The 16,119-nt window shown below is 46.5% G+C and overlaps 1 protein-coding gene across 1 annotated transcript in view; it reads right to left on the bottom strand.

Moving 5' to 3' along the window:
- LRRC8D (leucine rich repeat containing 8 VRAC subunit D) overlaps positions 1-15,892 on the bottom strand; it is a 123,643-nt gene extending 107,751 nt beyond the window's left edge. The window contains exon 1 of the mRNA XM_042952727.1: positions 15,536-15,892. The gene's annotated coding sequence lies outside the window, so the exon portion shown is untranslated. The remainder of the gene's footprint in view (positions 1-15,535) is intronic.
- Positions 15,893-16,119: the final 227 nt, after the last annotated feature.

Raw genomic sequence — 16,119 nt, 5'->3', positions numbered from 1 at the left:
GAAACTTATGTGGCAACAAGAACCACCCAGGAGTTAAGCAGCTAGAAAGAAAAACACTGGCCAGATCTACTGGTATGGTGAAGAAAAGAACCGTAAGGAACAGTTTTCAAAAGCGACTCAGAAATTACTCACACCGTTCTAACCAAAGGCGCACATAACATTAATTTGGGAGGTGTAAAAAGGGCAAATGAGGGCGAGCCAATGGAGTCCGTTAAATTAACCGAGGGGTGAAGAAAAACAAGGAATTCAGTTTCATTTTTGTGCTCCTTTTAATTTTCAGGGAGGGGCTGGGATGTCCGATGGGTGCTAACCACCTCTAGACCTGAAATGCCAAAGTATAAAGTAAGCAACAGCAAATTGGAGAGGTTTAGGATTTGGGGGCCTTAGGTCTGAACTTTAAAAAGCATGCTCCTATTATTCCACACACCATCAATACAGTTCCATGAGAAATAATATTCCTTTCAACAAGAAGACTTTGTTAGCAAAATTCAAAGAAACGAAGGGGCTCGAAAGCTGAATTTGGAGGTCAGATGAAAAAGTCAGTCAGTGGTGTATGTATAATCTGGCCCCACTACAAATATGCCACACAGGCAGGAGGTCATGAGAATGGTTTGCAGACACCCGGCAGGATAAAGAACAGTAGAGAAGGAAGAGAGAGGAGAGCTAAAACTTGGACTAACATTATTTTTTTAAGCATAAATTATAATTTCAAATTTCTTTAATCTTGAGAAATCGCTTCTCCCTTGGTAGAACTGTTTGCCTTCCCAGCAGAAACTAAACTTTAAACGTCAATAGTTGATTTAGAACTCAAGAAAGGGGAGTAAGAGAGATCTGCAACATTTGGAAAAAAGGCTTCGGTTCAGGCTGGGTCCCAGGAAATGGACAAGTGAGCAGCATTTCGGCCAACTCCTAAGAGACTGTAGTGAACTGTGAGCACTGAGCCACCCTGCCTGAGGCAGTGGACTCCAGAACTCACATCCTGAGAGACTGCGCTGATGAACAGTCACCGAGAAAATCCTACATATTCCATTTCCCTCTAAATAAAAGAAAAAGGGCAAATAGAACACACAGGCATAAAGATTAGAGCCATACTACATTCTAGACATGAATGGGAAAATTTATGTGGAAATGACCCTGTTCTGAGATTATTATTTAAGATTTATAGAGCATATACGACAGATCTTCTCCAAGGTTTGATCACTGGCCCCCTCGCATCGTTTCAAAATTATCCACACAATGACTGTTGGGCTCGGTCCAGCCCCAGTCCCCGATGTTCTAATGGCCACAGGACCTATTCCTGGATCTGGCTGCACTCAGAAGCACCTTTCGAATATAATCCTCCAGGCCAGGCCCCACCCCAGATTTACACCATCAGCATCACTGCTGGGGGTGAGTGCGCCATTCTGTTCATTTAAGGAACTCCCAGTGACCTAAGGTGCAGCCCAGTTGGGGAATCCCTGCTGCAGACATTTACTCCTCTCTTCACGCTACCATCGATGAAGTCAGAGACTAAAGCAAATAAAGTCCCTTCTCGTGAACCTTTAGTGGAATAACCTTCAAAGGCAATGGAACGAAGTCCAAATTCTGTAGCAGGACACTCCAGGCCCTCAGTAACCTGTCCCAAACTGCTTTTCTGCTCTCCTTTTCTCCCACATCTCTCACTCTGTCACAGCATCAATTCCCCCAAACACACTGCATACTTCCTTTGTCATTTCCATACCTCACCACTCCCACCCTGACGGTCCCAGTCTATTGCATCCTTCAAGGTCCTTTCTGAAACCATTCTTCTGTGTGTATGAAATCTTCACTGGTCTTTACAGTCTCGGGGCACCTGGGTGGCTCACTCAGTTAAGCGTCTGACTCTTGGTCAGTCTCTCTTTCCTCCAAGCAAATGTCCAAAAACTTTAGCTCATGCAGGGGTTACAGCATATACTGCATGCACACTGTGCTCAATTATACTACATTGTTCACAAGCCAGTCTCCTCCCTGAAAGCAGGAGGGAAATGTAACTCATGTTTTATTCTGTGGATGAGAGACAGATCCAGGTTCAAAGTTTAGTTCCTCCAGGTACTTACTAGCACTGTAACCCTTGGTATGTTATTTAATCTTTATTTATTTTTGAGAGAGAGACAGAGAGACAGAGCATGAGCAGGGAGGGGCAGAGGCACGGAGACACAGAATCTGAAGCAGGTTTCAGGCTCTGAGCTGTCAGCATGGAGCCCAAAGTAGGGCTTGAACTCACAGACTGTGAGATCATAACCTGAGCCAAAATCGGACGCTTAACTGACTGAGCCACCCAGGTGCCCAGACCCTTGCTAGGTTATTTAAACAGAGTGAGCCTCAATTTTGTAATCTTTGAAATGGAACAGCAACAACAAATGATACCTATCTCCATGACTGAAGTGAGGATAAAACATGAAAAATGTTTGGCTCAATATGGACCACCTAAAAATTCACCAAAATGACACCTGTTTTTATTATTTCTTATTAATTTTTGTTTGTATCCTACTAGAATGTACCACAAGACACACTGCTCAAAAAGCATTTGCTTTCACCAAAAAAACAAAAAAAAAAAAAAGCATTTGCTTTCAGAGTAATAGGCAGTGATTTCCTAAAGGCCTCTTTTCCTCACCCAATTCCGTTCCGTTAGGAAGGGCATTTCATAACGTTCCTAGTGACAAGTCATGTCTTATCCCCCTTTCTTTCCTTCAAAAACCAGTGTACGAAATTCTAATGCACAAGCCCCGTCAGTGTCCCTCCTACTCCAGCCTGGCTTTTTGCTTTGAACTACAGTAACTGCCTGCAGCCACAGTGTCGCTGCCCAGAATCGCCCGCTTCACCCTCACAACAAACAGTACTTTGTAGGCAAACTGGAGGCGAGCCCAAAGTAGGAGGGGGAAAAGCCAAGGAAATGGAGTTTGGGCCAGAAACTGAGTCCACACCCATACTATCGTCCACACTAGAACACAGGTAAGGGAAGAACAGGAAAGGGAAGAAGTTCAGATCAACACAAACCTTCCCAAGTACTCCCAAGCATCCACCTCACTGCTCACCCATGGAAAATGACTTCCACGGCTCACAAAGGACACACCGGTCCAGTCACTGCCTAACACACACAACTACTGTTGTTGATAAACTACCGTCCTGTATAATAGCACCTTACCCTCACGAAACCAGTCATATTGCCACTATTCACCCCCATCACTCCCAAGGGCATGAAATCCAGGTCCTGTGAAATCCAAGGTCACATGGTCAGTAGAAGAAAGGGCGAGGACCAGAACTCAAGTCCCTAAGCTCCAGACTCATGGACCTCCCACTGCCTTACGTTAAGTGTGAAAAATAATTTTTTTTTTTAGGGTTCTCAGAAGCATTCCAAACCCACTAGTTGTAAAGGTAAACGTAAAACAGCTTTTGTGCTCTTAAAAACGATTCTGGTGCCAAGAGTGAGGGTTGTGACAGCAGCAAGGCCCCAACGGCAGCCCCGAGGATAAGCGGTCCAAGATGCTAGAACATGGTTCCAGGAAGATCATCAGCTTTCTGTTCCTGGATGGAAACAGCTCCTGACAACTCTGTTCATTCTGTTTGTGGAGGAGCAATTAGGGAAGGAGCATAATATTCATTCTTTTTTAAAATCCCACCTTGATCCTGAGTTTAAAGCTGAGGTAATGTGGAAAGCAAAAGAGTTTCTAACGCCAATCTGAGGCCCTTGCCGGGAGAGAGGGCAAGAGGCAGTAATGCAATCCTTGAAAGGACGGATCCTGAAGCAGCAAGGGCTTTGGTTCCCATCACTGCCCTGCTACTACCCCCAATACACGCCGGAGCTCCTTGACTGCTGCCCACGGTCACGGGGAAGTGCGTCCACACTGGGGCACTCTGCCCATCGTGAGGGGCAAATGAGCTACTACATGCAAAGTGCTCCAAACAGTGCCAGGTGCGTGTGAGTACTTCATAGATGTTTCCTATTATTATTTCCAGAAGAGAATCGCTAAGATTGTGGTCTTTTCAAAGTGTATTTCATAAGAAGTTTCAAGAAGACTTCTTGTCCCATTTGTTGATCCATGATGCCCCACACCAGCACAAAGATTATTTACAAGTTTCACTTCCTGATAGGATCTTTCTGGGTTCCCATCTGTGGACTGGAGGCACTGGAAGAACAAACAGTGGAATTCGAAGAACTGTTCTTTTTCCCAGCAATAGTGCAAGGAAATCTGCACCCATTCTCTCAATACTACAAACTGGCTTCCATAAGGAGAAAAAACCCCGAAGACCTTCACTGCATTACCCTGATGCGAGGGCACGTTTTTAAAATGCGTCTTCTATTCTGAAAGCAACCAAAGTGTTAAAAATTTAAAGTTTCACCAGCTGAGAAGGACATGGTTCAGCTCACCCAGGGATGACAGTCCTAAGGACTGGAATAGAACCTGCTGATGAATCAAAAGAGTTCTTTCCCAGAAAATGCTGAAATTCCAGGAACAATGTGCTATGCTCGGGATGATTAAGAGAACAATGCTTTTAAAAATCCCCCTCTCAGGCTAGGAGTGTAGCCTCCGCTACCAACAGAGATCCGCTAAAGTGTCACCTCTCTGAACCTCTCCACTTTCAGAGAGGGCATTTGTTCGACCTATTCTAGGCGAACGACGGAAGGCTTCTCCCCAGAAGAGCAGATAAACCAGGCGGCAGCGTTAGTGGGGGTCACAGTGCAGGTCTGAGGTCGTGTCCTGCATGGAGGCACCCAGCCGGGGAGAAGGGGCAGCAAGTCAGCCTCCACTGTTCCCCAGCAGCAAGCCCCGACTGGGCAGATGCGGTCGTGCTGTCGCTAACTTCATACGCGGGGGTGTGGGGGCTGCCGCAAGCCACGCTGAGCATGCGAGCCCTCCACAAGCAAAACAAGCTGGAGCCCCGGGGAGCCGCGTGCGAGCTGGGGGGCCACCTCGCTCTGGATCCCAACACAGCCAACTTTCTGCAATGCAAACGCTTTCCCGGGTTTCCTTTTTGGTACTGGCTGCTGTGCAGTGTCCTCTTCTGCTTCTACATTCTCCCTTCTCACATGAACCCTTCACCTTCCTTCTCACTCCGGTTCTCCTTTTGCAGAAGCCACAACACAAATTAATGCGCACACACTAGCAATGGCGAAATAATGGCACTCTGCCCACCCACAGAGATCCCACACTACTTCTCAGTATGTATCAGGTCATGATTTTCCCTTTCTTGGGTAAGGACTCTCCTAACCCTGTCTTTCCTATCACCCCCAAATCAATTTTGAGATATAAATAAATGTTCCTCTTCCCTTATCTTTGGGGGGTAGATGATCTCTTTCTTCACTTCCCAAGTGGTACTCACCCCTCATTCTCTGCTCTTCGGCCCACCTGCCCCCTCAGCCCCCAACTCTGAATCACTTTTGCCTAGCTCCTTCCCTCCCAAACTACACCGTTCTCCCTGAATCTGTTACTCCTCAAGCAAGACAACCCTTCAAATGCATTCACTTCAAACATACCAAATTTAAAGGGCAGAAACTGTTACCATCATTGAAAGTATGCGGCTTTTGAGTTTTTCTGCTTTATGCGTACATGGCCAGGGAGGGGGGTGGCGGCGGCGGGGGGGGGGGGGGGGGGTGCGCGAAGCACAAAGCAATGAAATCAAGTTTTGATTTGTTTCCACTTAAACTGATTTGCCAAGTGTGCTGTGGTTTTATTCACATCCTATGCTTCTGTTTACCTGGCCCCTTAGGGCTATCCATCTCTAAGGGCCTAAGGTTGCAGGCTGTATCTCAGCCCACAAAGCCATTTTGTTTGGTCGGCAGGAAGTTCTTATTTAAAATGTTGAGTTAGCTGATCTTTTAAAATCAGGAGATTTTAAAGTAATAATCCAGATTTTCTGGCTTACGGTGAAAAATCAGAAGATCTGGCAAGACTTGCCCACATTCCCATATGGCCAACAATTGGCTGCTGAACAGATCAGCTAAACAGAGCCCCTTCAGGCAGACCTGCATTTTCCAGTTCAGCCCAGGTCCAGCCCCCTCCCTCCTGACCACCCTACCCTGAGGCTGAAGACCAGCTGCTGCACATCATCTTCCCTGAGGCCTGCTGCAGGCAGTGCTTAGTATTTGCCTGAGACCCAAGGCAGAGCTACCACCCACTCTAATGCTCCCTCTAGTTAGTGCAGAAACTACAGATGCAATTACCCAATTTTGGCTCCATACAGATTTTGCCAGGTACAAACGACTTATAAGGAAAAGAACTTAGAACCAAGAGAAATGGGAAATGCCCCATAATAGAAAAATATTTGAAAAGAACTAGGCTAAAGAGAGAGAAAAGTGTCCCTCCCTCTGCCTTTCCCTCCCTCTCTGTACCTGTGTGTATAGGAAGGGGTGCATTTGTGAAATCTGTGTTAGTGCTGCAGACCATTTCCTAATTTGTACTTTATTAGTGGCCAAATGCTAGTATGAAAAATAAAACCGTGAAAGGAGAGATTCTAGCAGGATGAATTCACTCCGCTGAAATAATTATACTTGATCATAACAAATCTATATTAAGACGATATAGATATTTGGATATTGATTCATGGTCTATTTAGAGGAATACAGATATGATTATTTTTTTAATTGCATATATTTGTGATAGCAGTTGTTCAGCGAGCACTTGGGTATTAACACCTTAATAAATATCAGCTACATCTTGACATATTTGTGTCCAGCTGTTACTGTAAGGCTGATCTCTTTAGGAGAAGGGGGCTTCATGTGTATGTACTATTACAAGTGGCATTCCATCACCAATACTGGTGACAAAACAGAACAGGGCTAGAGAAGTCACCAAAACAAGTGCTTTTAAATTACCCTCTCAATTCTAGGGTAAAGTTTCACTCAAATGGTATTATTTTGGTTGCTATTTTCTAAAACCCTGTGTGCTGGCGAGAATGCTGTCCTAGAAACCAGAAGATGCAGGTGTCACTGGGGCTCAACTCTCTACGGCCTCTGTCCCCACATTTCAGATCTGACCCCTGAATGAGGAGCATGACCTGGACAAGCTGCGAGGTCCCTCTAGACCTCAAAATCCCATTCTCTTTCTTGGCGTTTTTTGTTTTTTGTTTTTGGCAAGAATATGAATAGGTATTATAAAATGAATACAAAGAATACAAGAGTAATGAGAACAGTAGATAAGAGAATGGGCTTTGAAATAACAAGGCTAATTTCAAATTCCACTTCCACCATTTCTGTGTGATTTTTTTTACAAATCACATAACCTCTGAAGCCCCAGTTACCTCATCTGTAAGGTAGGATGTAAGTCTACCTTCCACTCAGGATTGCTTCGAGGATGGAATGAGAATGCATGTAAATTTCAGGGCATACATTTGGACAATCAGAAAATGCCTAATTAACAGTTGTTAGTATTAATTTGGGGTAGTCCACACATTGTCCAATTACTTCTTGACCAATTAAGTTAAAAAACAAAACAAAACAAAACTAGTTACATCTGGTAATAAATTGATTTTAAAAGCTTATTTAGTGGGGTGCATCATGGAGACCATTTTCCAAACAATTTTAATTTTTAAATATCTCTTAGAACTAAGCTTGGAACAATCAGTAAAGAGGATTTTGACTGATGGTATTTCATACACAGTGGGATGGCATGAATGTGTCCTGTCTCCACTGCATGAGATCTGGAGATCTGGTGCTTTCTGGTGATCAACATCCTTCAGAGGGGAGGGTGGTCTTGCGCTTCCTTTCTTCTCCCTCCTTTGTAGAATTTATTGCGGTGTTGGTGATCTGTTGACGCTAAGATTTAGCAATGGAATTTATGGGTTGCTGGGGAAGTGAAGCCTTCCTTGGCAGTGTTCCTGACTATTACCAGCAAGCAGAAGAGGAAAGTAAAAAAGGGTTTTAAGAAATGTTCATAATGGCATCTACCATGGATATCTGTGAGCCTTCACAACAGCAGGTGTCAACAGGAGGATATGGACATCTTGAAAACCTCAGCAGTAGTAGTTCCCACACTTAATTTCATAGACCAGTAGAATCTTACAGGAAGGCTGTCATAAAACTGCCAGGGTTTGGGTGACCAAGAGAGGACCTCAAAAAAGCGATCATCGCCATCCTTCACAAGAGGAAACAAAATTAACACCTCAAAGTAGGAAGTACCCAAGATTTTTTAAAAAGACCTTTGAAATTGAATAAACTTAGCATTAAAATCAAAACTCAAAAGCTTGCCGCATTGCTTTTACTCTTTTACCCCACAGGCTGGTGCAACTGTCACCATGGAACCTGGAAACAACTGCTCAGGAACAGACTTCAAGTTGGCTCATTATGCCATCCAGTCTGGGGATGCAGCACCTCATGAAAACACCACGGGCCACCCTGTGAACCATCCACTGCCTTGGTCATCACCTTCCAAGGACACAGATGTATCCTTAAAGTTCTTTGTCTTAGTAACTAACTGTGAGCCTGTCAGCCACGAATGTTTCAAAACCTTTTGTCTTCAGTGGGTACCCAGACTTCTGTGTACAAAAGACAGTGAGTGGTTCTGTCTCGGCTCTACACATGGAATCACTTGGGGGGGTGGAGGAGAGCTCGTTTCAACACGAAACTCCCCCCGCCCCCCCGAAACTCCCCCCGCCCCCACTCCCCGGAGATTTTGATTCGATAGATGGGGCTTGAGTAACTTTAAAAATATTCCCCAGACTGACTCTGATGATAGCCAGGGTTGAGAAAAACTGGTGCCATATTTTTTTGCCTTCATCCTGAACTTGCGTATTATAAAGCTTTAACGTATACCTCTTCATGCATTCCTTCTGGCAACAGATATGAACAGAGGACCTGCCATGCATGAGGCAGTAGGAAATCCGTGCAGAACAATACAGATATCTCCCTGCCCTTGCCACACTGACAAGTACTGGACCATGGAGACAAGGAAGCAGGCAACTGAAATACCACATTCAGGTTTGCTGGGATTAGGGGAACAATCAGGTTCTCCTATCCTTATCCTAACGGTTTCATGGGTTTCAATAATATCTCCTTGCAGTCTTCTTTCCAGATACTAAAAATCCCATTATTTTTTATTTTATTTTATTAAGTCCCAATATTTTTATCAAAAAACAGACGGGGAAGGCCCTGTCCTTCTGGAGCTTCCATTCTAGCAGGAATGTCTACATTTTTTAGGTACCATTCCATTGGTCATTCCGGCTCCAGGGTCTTTCCTAAAGACAGGTGCCCATGCTTTGAACAAAGCACAGTGAAAAATCAAATAAGATTTTCTGTTTCGTTTCCAAAATCTTTTGTATGAAGCTTACCATTTCCTGCCTTTTTTAACCTGCAAGAGCAAGTTGGGACAACACTGTGAAAGTGTTTTTGAAGTCCTTTCCCGGGTTTTGCCAGCAAAACACCCACACTATGACAGTTCCATAACTTCTAAGTACCTGACCTCATACTGCCCACAGAGAAACTCACCTGCAAATCTGCTGATGACTCATATATCCTAATACGGTTTCCCTGGAGTAAATCCCCATTGGTTACTTATTTCATAATTCAGAAGAGCTTGCTGTCATCTGTAAACTTAGAAATTCCACTGTGCGCTCCTTCTTCTGGATCAATTATGTAAATAAGGCCTGAGGGACCCACTGTTTACACACCTTCAAGCAGAGGAGAAATCTTTATCCTTAGCCTTTATTTGTGGTCTTTAAGGCAGATGAATTCTAATGCCTGCTCTGTCACCTCCTGGGTAAGCTACAGCTAATCACATCACCTCCCTGGGCCTGGATTTCCTCGATTTTATGGATATAAAATTCAACTGTTGATACCTTCCATCTACAAAATTCTACCTTTCTACTCAAAATGATACATCACATCTTTAATTCCAAGGTGGCTTCAAGTTCGGTATAGCCTTTGAAAGTCTACAAGGACAATACCTAAGGGCTTTCAAATATTTTCCCTCTCAAGAAATCTCATACCTTCACAAAACATCCCTTCTGCTCTCAGGAATATCTCTCACCTCCAGAGGACATGGAGAGGTTTCCCATGTGGACCAGAACAGAAGTGAGAGCGAACAGACCATCTGGACAGACAACACACCAGCAGGGGACCAGGGCATGATGGATATTCATAACAAAGAGGCTGTACTTGTTAGCTACAAGATCTGGAATTTTGTTCTAACACTCTCAAAACTGTTGGATGGCTACCATCCCAACCAAATCATTTGTTTAAATCTAGTTTATTGGATAGATCTAGAACATTTGAAGAACTTGGCACTAAGTTACTTACGCTTTCTGAACTGCCTGCTTCAAAAGACATCTGAGCGTGGTAATTTCCTAATGTCATTTCAGTGAAGACACGTGAAATCTGGTAAGTATGAAATCACACCAATGACAAGCTAAACCCTAATTCTGGGAAAAGGGCTTGTTTCTAAGCCCTAATCCTCTCTCCTGCCCCAAATGTAAACCTGTCACTAATTAAGTATTTTGAGCATACTAGCAAAAAGAAAAGGAAAAAAAGCTTAGCCCGAGTGGGAACCACGTTCATACGTGGTTTTTTCAATACCAGTTATCCTATTTATGTCCGCACAAATTTCAAAAGCAACTCTGATCTGGTAAGCTTCAGATTTGCACAGAACATTAGAAATTCTCTTTCAGATGTCTAAACAGAATTACAAAGACCTTAGAGGATGGAGTACAGATTTCAGAAGCTTGCAACTGACTCAAATAATTTCAAAAGGGCACCTCAGGTGCAAACATTTGCAAAAGCTAAATGCAATGTAGTCTGACCACAAACATAGATTCCTTAGAAGCCCCTGACCTAAGGGCCAATCAACCCCTAGAATTTACCTCCATCACTAAACACCTCAGCTCTCAAATAGGACCAGCAGTGCCAAACTACTGGGTTTCGTGCAGTATTAATACAAGTGACTATAAAGCTTTTGGCAAAGTCATCCTCTACTCCTCTCTCATAGGATTAGAAGGCAGAATCAAGACTTTAAAATCTCAAAAGGCCTGAGACTGGACCAAAATAAATAGGATACCACTGAACAGGGACAAAAACTAAAAACCGTCCACTCAATCTCACCTACACATACAAAAATCTGCCCAATGAATAGGGTCGCAGCAGCTCAACACCAAATCTGGATGTTTTAACAGTTTGACTGGACAGAACCTACAGGTGAATCTGTGCTAGGTGCTGTTTTTTAAAAAAGGCAGTTTTGGGGATGCCTGGGTGGCTCAGTCGGTTGAGCGTCCAACTTTGGCTCATGTCATGATCCCACAGTTCGTGAGTTCAAGCCCCACATCGGGCTCTGTGCTGACAGCTCAGAGCCTGGAGCCTGCTTCAGATTCTGTGTCTCCCTCTCTCTCTCCCCCTCCCCCGCTCACACTCTGTCTCTCAAAAATAAATAAACGTTAAAAAAAAAAAGGCAGTTTTGTGGGGCACCTGGGTAGCTCAGTCAGTTAAGCATTCCACTCTTGATTTTGGCTCAGGTCATAATCTCACGGCTCATGAGATCAAGATTGAGCCCCGTGCTGGGCTCAGAGACTGCTTGGGATTCTCTTCCTTACTCTCTCTCTGCTCCTCCTCTGTGTGTGCACTCTCTGTCTCTCTCAAAATAAAATAAAAACTTAAAAAAAAAAAAGACAGTTGTTTAAATTGCAGTAAGTAGATGTTTATGCCTTGGTCTTAGGAAAAAGCTGTCCTACTATACTCTCTGTTGACCAAGCATACCTCAATTACCGTATTCAATTCCAGATACCATTACTCTCTATGAGAGATGCTGACAAACTAAAAAGACATCTAGAAACCATGTCCCACACAGGATTGTGAGAAGAGGTTGACTATTTTGCATTGAGAAATGGGGAGAGAGACATCATACCGTCTTTGTGAATTCAAGGGGCTGTCCTCTGGATATGGGAAGTTCCAGAGGCACAGAATCAACGGAACAGTTTCGAGGAGGCAGCCTTCAGCTCAAATAAAAATCACACATGGAATCCAAAGATATAATGACATGTCTTCCTAACTACAGGGTTCCCTGTACTTTCTAGGGGTTATTTAAAAAAAAATTTTTTTTAATGTTTATTTATTTTTGAGAGAGAGAGCTAGTGTGAGCAGGGGAGGGGCAGAGAGAGAGAGAGAGAGAGACAGAAGCTGAAGCAGGCTCCAGGCTCTGAGCCTGACAAGGGGCTCCAACTCACAAACCATGAGATCATGACCTGAGCGGAAGTCGGTTGCTTAACCGACTGGCTTCCCTCTAGGGGTGTTTAAACAGAGGCTGTCTAGCAAGTGTAAAATTTACTAAAGAAGTTATACCAGGACCTCTCTCAAATTCCAGTTCTGACTCCAAGATTCCCCACCTACCCAGTATTATACTGCCCTGCTAACTCATCTGCCATGATTTCTCAAAAATGCCCTTTTCTTCTGATTAGGCTTTGCCCAGATCCTACTCACTTCAGGCAGAGCAGAGCAGAGGTCTCCTAGATTGGCCTCCCAAACTTGACGTCCTCGCTCACCAGTCAAGAACCACCTCCTTCAAGGCCCATTCTGAGATGTAACTTTCCTTCACGGTGACCTTAACGTTTGCTGTTAAGGTCGAGCAGGGTTTCTCAACCCTGGCACTACTGACATTTCAGCCGGGATAGTTCTTTGTTGTGGGGGCTGTCCTGAGCATTGCAGGATGGATGTGCAGCAGGATCCCTGGCCTCTTTCCACTAGATGTCAGTAGCACCTGCCTCCCGGCTATGACAAAAAAAAAAAAAAAAAGTTTCCAGACATTGCCAAATGTTTGCTGGGAGGCAAAATCACCCCTTGTTGAGAACCACTCTTCTTGAGGCAAATGATTAGCATCACTGACCTGTGCTTCACGTTTTCCACTAACTAGATCTCCCCTAACTCCATCAGTCTTGTTCTCTGCTCCAGCCAGGCAAACCTATTTACTATATTTGACTTGGGACAAAGCTCACTGCTTCCCCTAAAACATGCTCCTTCCCCCTTCCCCAAAGCACACAATACTTTTATCTGGCTCCAAACACCCTTTCCATTTCAGTATTCCTTGACCTCCTAGAAAAATGCAATCCTTTGCTTCTGGTGGTGTCCTCACTTGTATCTGTCTTACCTGCCCTCTATTTGTGCAAGAATCTTCTCCTTCCTTGTTAGGGAACCACAACACCCACTCTGGTTTTCCGCTTGCTGCTGGCACTCAATAAAGTGACTGGTGTTTCTTAGAATGTCAAGAATCAGCTCCAATTATGTATGAAAAGTACGTGAAATCCCTTACCAACTACCATTTCAAGAGCATGTGTGATCATGAGTACACAGTTGGAACAAAACTTTTGACTTCTTCACAGATAGTGCCAATTTACCTGTGTTACTGAGATTGAACCAAGTGTAACTTCCATCATACAGCTACCAAAACAGTTTAGCTACCAGGACATGACAAACACATCAACATTTTGTGAAATTAATTTTAAAAAGCTCATCACAGTATAAAAGTGAAGGGAAAACAGCAAAGTGTTGATCAAGTTTTTGAATTCTGTAAACCTTGGCAAGGAGAAAAAGATATGAACATGGCTCAATACTTTAACTGTTGCATCATACACTACTCAACGTGGTAACAGAAGAGACTGGGGGACTGGGTCACCTAAGGACACTTCCCTCTGCAAACTTCTAACGTGTTGAGTTTTAATCAACAAAGTACACACTCACACACCGTCAATAAAAACGAGACAAACCTAAGATAAAATGTTCAAATATGTAAGTAAACCATGCCAATTCAAGATTTGCATTTTCTTTCAGCTCCGTGGATTACCTAATCATTTTACAGGAGACTTCCTAAATAACCTACGGAGACCAAACACTCCAAATCAACTGTGCTGGATCCTTATTTTAACTCATCTCAGGATCTTTTCTCTCTTGCTTTTGCACTTTAACAGGATTTTAATCAACTGATGTGGAATACAAGAGAAGTGACAACTCTAACCCTTTCCTAGCTGATGGCAGGAGTTTGGCCAGTATTTATGGACAGTAAAATGAAATGCTGTTTACGGACCTCCTTTACTAGCCATGGATTCTTCCCACAGGTCTGTAAAGAGCGGCGGAGGTGGGGGGGGGGGGGGTCCCAGAAGCTTTGGTGGGGAAGGTCTGAATCACTGTCATTCTTGGCACCTGGAAGTGCCCTTTGGTTGTTTATGAGGCAAACAGCGGTCACCATTACTGCAGACAGTAACTCCTCGCCTGTCCAGACTCTTCCAAAGTCCAGCACAGAACACAAAATAGGTGCTCAATAAGAGCGGCCTGAATGGAATTTTATTTTCAAAGCTCAGGAAAGTTTCCAGAAGCCTGCTCTCTTTTTACTCAGTTATCTTTCAAAATATATCCTCACAGATTTGCCCAACAAGAAATATTTTTGAAATTCAAGGAAGAAAAAGGAGGAAATTTGCAAAGCAGGAGCCATGTATGAGCCCAAGTAGCTCAAGTTGGGCCCCACAATTGGCTAGGACTCCCCAGTACTATTCCCCATCTCTCGGCCTACCTCTTGAGCGCTCGCTCCCTCACACCTTTGCGTTGTTTCTGTCCTGAAGCCTCACCTCCCCACCTTCTGCCACACAACCCCCAGCTGCGTACCCACTGGGACCGCAAATCCCACCTCTTCCTCTCCAGCAGGGACCTACCTCTCCTCCCTCGACCTGCGGCAGCTCTCCTTCACTGCGGCTGGCTTTTTAAGAAACACAACACAGAAAACAAAACAAAACAAAACAAAAAAACAGCCCTCCAAAAAAACCAAAAGCCTAATTTGTTTATCCCCACGGGAGACCCCAAATGAGGGGGGACATTAGGAGGAAGGCCTCTATCAACCCTCCAGTAAGCAACTTCCCCCAATCCTCCTTCCCAAGCCCCTGGCCAGGATTCGAGCAGAAGTCCAGTTCCCAAGTGCCCACGCCTTCAAACAAGCTAGAAGCGGATTATACCGGTACCCAACCCGGAGATGGCCCGCGGCGGGCAGGGTGCACCTGCGGGCCCCCGGCTCCCTCCCTCCGGCGCGGGGGGCGGGGCGCGGCCCTCATTCCCCGCCCAGCCCACCCGGCGCGGGAAGCAGGCGAGGGGGAGGCGTTTCACGAGAAGTTAAAGGGCTCACCTTCTGGGCTCCCGGCCAGCAAGGCCAGACACCAAACACCCACCTCCGGGAGGAATCAGCGGAGCCGAAACCGGGACTCCCCGCCCTCCCGACTGCGCGGACGGGGGCGAGGGGAGGGAGCGCGCGCGAGGGGGAGCTGGAGGGAGGCAGTCCACACTCTCCTCTCTCAGGGCCCACCGCCGGCGGCCGAGGCTTCGGCGGCGCCCGCCGCTCCAGTTGCCCAGAGCGGCGCAATCTTCCGGGCCCGGGCGGTCGCAGACGGGAACCCAGCGCGGCCCCGCGCGCCGCCCGCGCCCCCTCCTCCCCCCCCCCCCCCCCCCCGCCCCTCGCTGCCAGTTCCGCGCCGCGGGGCAGGACGCCTGCGCCGGGGGCGCGCGCTTCGGCTCCGGGGCGGCTCCCACCTGCGCGGCCCCGGTCCCGGCGAGGCTAGCACTAACCTTGGGGGGCAGTCGGGGCAGCTTGGCCGCCGAGCCACGGCTTATGCTGAGGCGGGAGGTGGCGGCATCACCTGCGGCGGGCGGCGGCTGCACCGGGACGCGCCGGGGCGGCGAAGGCGCGCGGCGCCCTGGACCCTGCTCCCGAGGCCCCGCCCGCGGCTGCCACCTCGAAGCGCGGCGGAGGAGCCGGGGCACCACGGGCGGCGGCAGCGGCGACGACGGGAGCAGCAGCACATGACTCTGTAACGGGGGGAATTAGACAAAGCGTAACATGGACTCCGGGCCCGTGCAGGCGCTGCAGCTCCGGGACCAACCGCAGCCAGCGAGCGCCGCGACTGGCTCGGCCACAGCCAATGGGGCGGGCCGGGGCCTCCATGTGACGGCGAGCACTTTCCCCTGGCCGCCCTGCCGCGCCCGCGGAGGGTCGGGGCTCTTCCGCAGCGGGCCGAGCTCACCGGAGGGGGCTAGCGGCCAGTTAGGTGGCCCAGGGTCGGGGATTGGTGGCGGGAGGCTGCTGGCCGCCGAACAGGTGCATGGGGCGGGGAAGATCGCTGTCGCCTGAAGACTTACCTGTCAAACGCCTA

This window comes from Panthera leo, chromosome C1 (assembly GCF_018350215.1).
Source record: "Panthera leo isolate Ple1 chromosome C1, P.leo_Ple1_pat1.1, whole genome shotgun sequence".
Taxonomy (NCBI): Eukaryota; Metazoa; Chordata; class Mammalia; order Carnivora; family Felidae; genus Panthera; species Panthera leo.
Note: the sequence above shows the minus strand (reverse complement) of the source record. Positions and strands in the feature narration are given on the sequence as shown.